This window comes from Harmonia axyridis, chromosome 7 (genome assembly GCF_914767665.1).
Source record: "Harmonia axyridis chromosome 7, icHarAxyr1.1, whole genome shotgun sequence".
NCBI lineage: Eukaryota > Metazoa > Arthropoda > Insecta > Coleoptera > Coccinellidae > Harmonia > Harmonia axyridis.
Window position 1 is genome coordinate 10,342,942 of NC_059507.1, and position 10,823 is coordinate 10,353,764.

Here is a 10,823-nt window from a genome sequence, read left to right on the forward strand (position 1 = left end):
ATCAAGTACTCCTCGACATTGTATGGTTCCAGATTTATCAATAATTTTTTTATTTGATTTTTGAAAAGGTTTCCTTTTAGTATTTGATAACTCCTCGGGAGCTTATCAAACAGCTTCAAGCACATATATTCCACATTTCTCTGCGTCAGTGAAAGTGAACATCTGGGAAAGTGAAACGGGTGGATGCGCCTTGTTCTATTGGAATTCTCATATTCCCGAAACAGATCATGGTTGTTCTTAAAAAATAATAAGCATTTTAGAATATAAGTTCCGGCAGTTGTAAGTATTCCCTGACTTTTAAAATGTCCGCGACAAGATGTCCTCGCAGTGAAACCAAGCATGGTTCTGAGTGCTCTTTTTTGGACCACAAAAATCCTTCCAACATCCGAACCGTTACCCCAAGCTATGATTCCATAGGACATGATCGAATGAAAATTAGAGAAGTACACTGTCCTCATAACCTCAGAGTCGGACTGCAATGCCAAAACACGGAGAGTGTATAGAACAGAGTTCAATTTACTACGCAATGAGTTGATATGTTCCGACCAATTCAGCTGATGATCAATTAGAACACCCAGGAAGCTAGTACTGGCGGAAACCTTCACAGCTTGTCCAGAGAGAACAATATTTTCTGGTTTATTAATTCTTGAATGCGAAGTACTGAAAACAACACATTCCGTTTTGCTTGAATTAATGGTTATTTTATTTGAATAACACCAATTTGCGATGGCATAAAAGCCTCTTTCAGCCATCATGACAACCTCCGAAATACTAGAAGCCGCCACCAGTAGATTGGTATCGTCCACAAACATGACGACCTCCGGATCCAACCGCACATCCGAATCTGCAGACAAATTATCACGCAATTCTATTTCCCTAATCTCTGGTGTGCTCCTAACAGGTAGCACACTCATATCTGACCGAAGTTCATCCTTCAACAAAATGTTGTCTGGTAGGTCGTTGATATAAATTAAGAATAAGAAAGGACCGAAAATACCTCCCTGAGGTACACCTACCTTCACTTCTGCATCTAACGATAGGTATTCAACACCGTTGATTTCCAAGGAAACCCTCTGTCGACGATCCCTTAAATAGCTCCTCATAAAATCCAATTGTTTATCTCTAATTCCATAAAAGTTAAGTTTTTTCACAAGATCGTCATGATTGACACAATCGAAAGCTTTTGAGAAATCTATGAAAAGACCGGTTGGAACTTCTCCATCTTCCAATGCACGAAGAACAGAGCGAATCAGCTGATACACGGCAGTCTCTATGCTCTTAGATTTCAAATAACCGTGCTGACACTTCGAGAAAATTCGATGTTTATTGAAGAAATTTAGGAGCCTATTAACGATTATTTTTTCGAAAATCTTAGAGAAAGATGTCAACAAACTTATTGGTCGATAATTACCAAGATCTTCGTAACTCCCTTTTTTGAAAAGGGGTTTCACTACAGCTATTTTCAGTGACTTAGGAAATATGCCCTCTTTGAAGGACATATAAATAATATAGGCCAATGGTTCAGCAATGAACCTAACAGAACTCTTGATAACAGACATTGGAATACCATCATATCCAAAAGAAATTTTATTTTTCATTTTATTTACTACGCTGATAACTTCGTCTGGTGTAATCTCAAAGAGGAAGAATGTCTTCGGGTTCCGACAGATAAAACGAACATCTGAAATAAATGTGGATTGAGGCTTTTGCATTGTTGTTGTTGATGAAATATTGCTAAAATGTCTATTGAATGCATTTGATAGGTCATGGGGATTATCAGTTTTGATGAAATTATCAACTTTTTTGACTTTACTACCAGTTATCTCATTTATTATCTGCCAAACAGTTTTACTTTTATTACTAGAGTTATTTATGCGATTTTTAATATTATCTTTCTTATTATTCACGAGAACACTGTCATATAGCTTTTTAGTTTGTTTGTAGAGATAAGCTAATTCTGTGCGAAAAAGAGACGCTGTGTAAAGGTAATCCAATCGTTTTTTAATTTCAATCACTTGAGTGGATTTATCCAAATATCTTCTATGAGAATCAATAACCTGAACCTTTATTAGTGGAAAAGCAAAATCAAAAATGGACTTGAATCTACCGAAAAAGTTATCCCAGAGGCAATCTATATCACACTGATTTTCCTCAAAGGTGAGGCCACTCCAGTCCTCGGCAGACAACAGTTCCAGGAACCTTTCCATTGTTTCCTCATTAAATAGACGAATTTGTTTTTTCACAGACTTCGGAATGGACTCACCGAAAGAAAAAGAAAATTTTTGAGAGGTGTGGTCAGATAGATGGGATGGAACTACCTCAATTTCATAATCACTTAAATTTGTAATTACGTTGTCTATACAAGTAGAAGATGTAGAGGTGACTCGCGTAGGTTCTTGCACCGTTATATGTGCACCATATCCCTCTAAAAGTGAAATGAAAGTTTGAGTCTCCCAACTACAAGAAAGCAAATTGATGTTGAAATCACCAGCAATTATATAATGACTCTTTTCGGTTGTAAGCTTATGAAGTATCAAATCAATATTCTCGAAGAACAAACAAATGTCACATCTTGGATGAGTATTCGGACGATAAATTGAAATAATTGAGTACTTTTTCGAACAAATATAAGCCTCTATAGCTGAACATTCGAAAACATATGGAACACTGAGTTTGACTAAATCTGAACGTTCTTTACAAGATATTTCATTTTTGCAATAAATAGCGCATCCACCATGATGGCCAGGTGGTCTGCAGTATTTTGAAACTAATTTAAAACCGCATCGAGTTCAGAATCACTCTGCCAATGTTCTGTGACAGCTACAAAGCATACCGGTGTGAATTTGGCAGACCGTTTCCAGCAGACTGTTTGACGGAAACACCCGAAGGCGGTGACCAGTGGCGTGCGGCAAAAAGACGATTTATTATGGAACTATTCACTAGATCGGATAGAAATTCAGGAAGTGGGTTCCGTATAGTATTCAGAGTATCCGTTGGAGGAAATATTGATTTTCTATAGATCTCGGGATATTTTAGCAACGTTTTTATTCAAAATATCATCAGACTAACTTGAAAAATTCATATCTACGGAAGTACGCGTCGGAGCACAACCATATTTGGAATGTAGATTACTATTAACGATGTGAATAAACTGTGAAAAGCTGATTGACTTCCCTAGGGATCCAGGGGTAGTTTTTCCAACCCTTATATTTCGAAAATTCGTAACTCTGAAAGTACGCTTCGGAGCATAACCATATTTGGAATGTAAATTACTATTGGCGATATGAATAAACTGTGAAAAGATGATTGACTTCCCTAGGGATCCAGGGGTAGTTTTTCCAACCCTTATATTTCGAAAATTCGTAACTTCGTAAATACGCGTCGGAGCATAACTATATTTGAAATGTAGATTACTATTAACGATGTGAATAAACTGTGAAAAAATGATTGACTTCCCTAGGGATCCAGGGGTAGTTTTTCCAACCCTTATATTTCGAAAATTCGTAACTTCGTAAATACGCGTCGGAGCATAACTATATTTGGAATGTAGATTACTATTAACGATGTGAATGAACTGTGAAAAGATTTCCCTTGGGATCCAGGGGTAGTTTTTCCAACCCTTATATTTCGAAAATTCGTAACTCTGAAAGTACGCTTCGGAGCATAACCATATTTGGAATGTAAATTACTATTGGCGATGTGAATAAACTGTGAAAAGATGATTGACTTCCCTTGGGATCCAGGGGTAGTTTTTCCAACCCTTATATTTCGAAAATTCGTAACTTCGGAAATACGCGTCGGAGCACAACCATATTTGGAATGTAGATTACTATTGGCGATGTAAGCAAACTGTGAAAAGATGATTGACTTCCCTAGGGATCCAGGGGTAGTTTTTCCAACCCTTATATTTCGAAAATTCGTAACTCTGAAAGTACGCTTCGGAGCATAACCATATTTGGAATGTAAATTACTATTGGCGATGTGAATAAACTGTGAAAAGATGATTGACTTCCCTTGGGATCCAGGGGTAGTTTTTCCAACCCTTATATTTCGAAAATTCGTAACTTCGGAAATACGCGTCGGAGCACAACCATATTTGGAATGTAGGTTACTATTGGCGATGTAAATAAACTGTGAAAAGATGATTGACTTCCCTTGGGATCCAGGGGTAGTTTTTCCAACCCTTATATTTCGAAAATTCGTAACTCTGAAAGTACGCGTCGGAGCATAACTATATTTGGAATGTAGATTACTATTAACGATGTGAATAAACTGTGAAAAAATGATTGACTTCCCTAGGGATCCAGGGGTAGTTTTTCCAACCCTTATATTTCGAAAATTCATAACTTCGGAAATACGCGTCGGAGCACAACCATATTTGGAATGGAGATTACTATTGGCGATGTGAATAAACTGTGAAAAGATGATTGACTTCCCTAGGGATCCAGGGGTAGTTTTTCCAACCCTTATATTTCGAAAATTCACAACTTCGGAAATACGCGTCGGAGCACAACCATATTTGGAATGTATATTACTATTAACGATGTGAATAAACTGTGAAAAAATGATTGACTTCCCTAGGGATCCAGGGGTAGTTTTTCCAACCCTTATATTTCGAAAATTCATAACTTCGGAAATACGCGTCGGAGCACAACCATATTTGGAATGTAGATTACTATTGGCGATGTGAATAAACTGTGAAAAGATGATTGACTTCCCTAGGGATCCAGGGGTAGTTTTTCCAACCCTTATATTTCGAAAATTCGTAACTTCGTAAATACGCGTCGGAGCATAACTATATTTGGAATGTAGATTACTATTAACGATGTGAATGAACTGTGAAAAAATGATTGACTTCCCTAGGGATCCAGGGGTAGTTTTTCCAACCCTTATATTTCGAAAATTCATAACTTCGGAAATACGCGTCGGAGCACAACCATATTTGGAATGTAGATTACTATTGGCGATGTGAATAAACTGTGAAAAGATGATTGACTTCCCTAGGGATCAAGGGGTAGTTTTTCCAACCCTTATATTTCGAAAATTCGTATCTCCGAAAGTACGCGTCGGAGCATAACCATATTTGGAATGTAGATTACTATTAACGAAGTGAATAAACTGTGAGAAAATGGTTGACTTCCCTAGGGATCCAGGGGTAGTTTTTCCAACCCTTATATTTCGAAAATTCGTAACTTCGTAAATACACGTCGGAGCATAACCATATTTGGAATGAAGAATGCTACCAACGATGTGAATAAACTGTGAAAAGATGATTGACTTCCCTAGGGATCCAGGGGTAGTTTTTTCAACCCTTATATTTCGAAAATTCGTATCTCCGAAAGTACGCGTCGGAGCATAACCATATTTGGAATGTAGATTACTATTAACGGTGTGAATCGATACCGGAGCCAGATTGTTGTTTTCGGAGGGCTGCCACTCCACTTTCAATGCGATCGATTGATTTCGTATCCAAAAATCGATATGTTCCGGTAGATTCAGATTGTTTCAAAAATTTTGGTTTGAATCTTGTTTCAGTATCAGATTTAGGGGAACATTCATTTTTTTCAAGTTTTCTAAGGTAAGTATAGATCGAATAGTTTCTATTGATTTTCAATTATAACTAAAAATGTCATTTCCAGAAAGTATAAGTGGGTTTTTACCTTATTTGAAACTTGATCAAGAAGATACAATTCAGTAACAAAACATTCATTTTACGGAAATAAAACGTTTTTCTAGTTACATAATATGTTATTTTACCCGACAGAGCAATAGCAGCATCGGTTGGCAACTTTGTCGGTTTTTGGAACGTGCTCAACCATGATACCTTATACAAAAAAATTATAATATTTCTTTTGTACCATAGTGTTCAACTACTGAATATCTACCCGACACGTGGTGACAATAAAATTTGAATGTTATGGTTATCTTTGACAAACAACCCCTAAGAAATTCTTTCTATATAGAAGTTGCCGACCGAAGCAATGCATGATGCTGGGTTATAAATAATGAACGACGACGCTAAAAATCATTTCATACAACAAGACAATCAGTCTTTGTTATTTTGATTAAATCTACAACCATTAACGAAATCAAAATGCATACTTATTCAACATTCCATAAATTGAATCGAAATTTTATAGCAATTTTCTTTACATTGGTACTTTTATTTATATTTTTATAAATAAAAATAAATTGAAAAAAAAAAGAAAAATATTATGAAACAAATATCATATAATAATTGATACCATACAAGTCTGATCGAAAAAATAATTATATAACAACAGGAATTGCAGAATACATTGAGAGAAATACATTCATTAAGTTATGATTTATCATAAAACCGATATGTTAACTTATTCTGAAAATATCAGTATGCAATTGAAATCACTACTTTCAAAGAAATTATTGTAGCCTTCAAGATGATCTATCTGAAGTAGAAATAATATAGAAATTAATAGAAAACCATCAAATCCAAATGAATAATTCTTCAATTTTCTGGTATTTACCAACATAATTGTCTAGACTGCCCTAAATTATATTTGAGGAGTGCAGGTAGAAATTTAAAAAATACATTTATCGGAAAACAAATTATGGGAGAATTTTCGAAATATAAGGGTTGGAAAAACTACCCCTGGATCCCAAGGGAAGTCAATCATCTTTTCACAGTTTATTCACATCGTTAATAGTAATATACATTCCAAATATGGTTATGCTCCGACGCGTATTTACGAAGTTACGAATTTTCGAAATATAAGGAATGGAAAAACTACCCCTGGATCCCTAGGGAAGTCAATCATCTTTTCACAGTTTATTCAAATCGTTAATAGTAATATACATTCCAAATATGGTTGTGCTCCGACGCGTATTTCCGAAGTTATGAATTTTCGAAATATAAGGGTTGGAAAAACTACCCCTGGATCCCTAGGGAAGTCAATCATCTTTTCACAGTTTATTCACATCGCCAATAGTAATTTACATTCCAAATATGGTTATGCTCCAAAGCGTACTTTCAGAGTTACGAATTTTCGAAATATAAGGGTTAGAAAAACTACCCCTGGATCCCTAGGGAAGTCAATCATTTTTTCACAGTTTATTCACATCGTTAATAGTAATCTACATTCCAAATATAGTTATGCTCCGACGCGTATTTCCGAAGTTATGAATTTTCGAAATATAAGGGTTGGAAAAACTACCCCTGGATCCCTAGGGAAGTCAATCATCTTTTCACAGTTTATTCACATCGCCAATAGTAATTTACATTCCAAATATGGTTATGCTCCAAAGCGTACTTTCAGAGTTACGAATTTTCGAAATATAAGGGTTAGAAAAACTACCCCTGGATCCCTAGGGAAGTCAATCATCTTTTCACAGTTTATTCACATCGCCAATAGTAATTTACATTCCAAATATGGTTATGCTCCAAAGCGTACTTTCAGAGTTACGAATTTTCGAAATATAAGGGTTAGAAAAACTACCCCTGGATCCCAAGGGAAGTCAATCATCTTTTCACAGTTTATTTACATCGCCAATAGTAACCTACATTCCAAATATGGTTGTGCTCCGACGCGTATTTCCGAAGTTATGAATTTTCGAAATATAAGGGTTGGAAAAACTACCCCTGGATCCCTAGGGAAGTCAATCATTTTTTCACAGTTTATTCACATCGTTAATAGTAATCTACATTCCAAATATAGTTATGCTCCGACGCGTACTTTCAGAGTTACGAATTTTCGAAATATAAGGGTTGGAAAAACTACCCCTGGATCCCAAGGAAAGTCAATCATCTTTTCACAGTTTATTCACATCGTTAATAGTAATCTACATTCCAAATATAGTTATGCTCCGACGCGTACTTTCAGAGTTACGAATTTTCGAAATATAAGGGTTGGAAAAACTACCCCTGGATCCCAAGGGAAGTCAATCATCTTTTCACAGTTTATTTACATCGCCAATAGTAACCTACATTCCAAATATGGTTGTGCTCCGACGCGTATTTCCGAAGTTACGAATTTTCGAAATATAAGGGTTGGAAAAACTACCCCTGGTTCCCAAGGGAAGTCAATCATCTTTTCACAGTTTATTCACATCGCCAATAGTAATTTACATTCCAAATATGGTTATGCTCCGAAGCGTACTTTCAGAATTACGAATTTTCGAAATATAAGGGTTGGAAAAACTACCCCTGGATCCCAAGGGAAGTCAATCATCTTTTCACAGTTTATTCACATCGCCAATAGTAATTTACATTCCAAATATGGTTATGCTCCGAAGCGTACTTTCAGAGTTACGAATTTTCGAAATATAAGGGTTGGAAAAACTACCCCTGGATCCCAAGGGAAGTCAATCATCTTTTCACAGTTTATTCACATCGTTAATAGTAATCTACATTCCAAATATAGTTATGCTCCGACGCGTATTTACGAAGTTACGAATTTTCGAAATATAAGGGTTGGAAAAACTACCCCTGGATCCCTAGGGAAGTCAATCATTTTTTCACAGTTTATTCACATCGTTAATAGTAATCTACATTCCAAATATAGTTATGCTCCGACGCGTATTTACGAAGTTACGAATTTTCGAAATATAAGGGTTGGAAAAACTACCCCTGGATCCCAAGGGAAGTCAATCATCTTTTCACAGTTTATTCACATCGTTAATAGTAATCTACATTCCAAATATGGTTGTGCTCCGACGCGTACTTCCGTAGATATGAATTTTTCAAGTTAGTCTGATGATATTTTGAATAAAAACGTTGCTAAAATATCCCGAGATCTATAGAAAATCAATATTTCCTCCAACGGATACTCTGAATACTATACGGAACCCACTTCCTGAATTTCTATCCGATCTAGTGAATAGTTCCATAATAAATCGTCTTTTTGCCGCACGCCACTGGTCACCGCCTTCGGGTGTTTCCGTCAAACAGTCTGCTGGAAACGGTCTGCCAAATTCACACCGGTACAAAGCATGCATTAAGATTGTTTACAAACTGTTCTAACCTTAATATACAATTTCTCAATGATTGAACGTTTTGATGCAAAATTATACATTTTTCTTTCTCGATTCCATTGATTTGCTTTTGTTCAGACGGAATAAAAATTGACTTATTCTACTACCTTCAGGCCATAGATTTGGATTCTTGATGTTTTCAAATTGTTGTGCAGGTACAGTCAACTTGAAGGAAGAGTATTCTTTGGGTCTCTTCGATTCTAATTTTTCACATATAACCCCTGTGAAGCCCTTGTTGTCGAGATATCTTGCCAGCTTTTCGGATTTCAGGGTTGGATCAAGCTTACAAACATGTAAATAACCATATTTAGGTACGCCTTTAATCAACATATCATCAGCCATTCCACTTCCGACAATACTTCTGTCCGTACGTCTAGATTTCCTATTTTTGACTATAGTGAAACCGCCCTCGGAAATAGCTTGTGGAGTGTTTTTATCCGATATGGAATTTGAATTATTTTTTTTCTTGATTGAACTGTTAGAATTAGAAGATGTTCGAATCATTGTGGAGTACAGAGAACTGTTTTTATCTGACACTGTGTTTAAATTTATATTTGTTTGAATTGAGCTGTTGTTAGACTCGGTAGATGTTTGACGCTGTGGTTTCTGGACTAGACTTACTTGCGAAATATCACCCAAAGAAGCCTCATCTTGTCTGTCCTTCAGATCAGCTTTGAATGGTTCAGAATATTTCTTAGAATCAGATGGTAATTTAAATTCTTCACTTCTAATGCATTTCAGAAGTTTGGTATTTTCAACCTTCAAATTTGAAACCTCTTTACGGAGACCAAGAATTTCAATTTTTAAGTTCTCAATCATAGGAACAAACAAATCCTTGAAGGATTTGATAATGATATTCTCAATACCATCAATCAATCCAGCAGTTTGGCTAATTTCAGATGAATTCTCCTTCAGATTTTCCATTTTTGAGGTTATGTCCGATGATAAACAATCGACACATATCCAATTTTTGATTGAGCCAGATTTTTTCATTGTCTCAAGTTTTTCAACAGTTATGTTAACACACTGTGTATGAAACAAATGTGAACTGTTGCTAGAACAAGGAATAGAGTCATCACAACGACTAATAGTTTTCAAACACTTGTTGCACGTAACGGCCATTTTGAATTCATGAAAAATGCACATTTTATTAATTCATCTACGAACCGCACTTGTATGTGCGAATCATAAGAAAGATAATGAACAAGTGATAAATGTGTGTAGTTGCAGCCAATGAAAGTAACCAAACCGACATTCGGTGGAACGTGGACTATATTAACCAATAGAAACAACCAAATCTACATATTCTGGTTCCATAGACGATCCGCTGTAATACCAGGGTTTATTTGAAAATACTATTAGGCAATGAATACCCTGGCTCCTAATGAATTGGTGCAAACTCTGTTCAACATCTCTGGGTTTCAACTCGTACGGCACCCAACTTCCTTGTTCCCGAATCATTTATATGACTTTCAGGCGTTATGAAATGACTTGTTGCGTCATTCCCAATGATCCTGGCAATTCTTGTTGCGTTTGACACGTGTCTTGATTATGCATCTTCGAAAACCTTCTCTCTTCCACGGATTGGTCTTCGACGTCAAAATCAACGTTCTTGAAGCGTTGGAACCACTTCTCTCACTAATAGCGGCATCACCATAGGTATTTGAGAGCATTCGATAAGCCTCAGCCGCAGATTTCTTCATATTGAAGCAGAAAATTGAAACCAACCACAAATGACGAGAATTTGTCTCGTAGGCTGACATGTTTAATCGAGAATAACTTTATGATGCAGACACAATTCGGCTAATATTCCG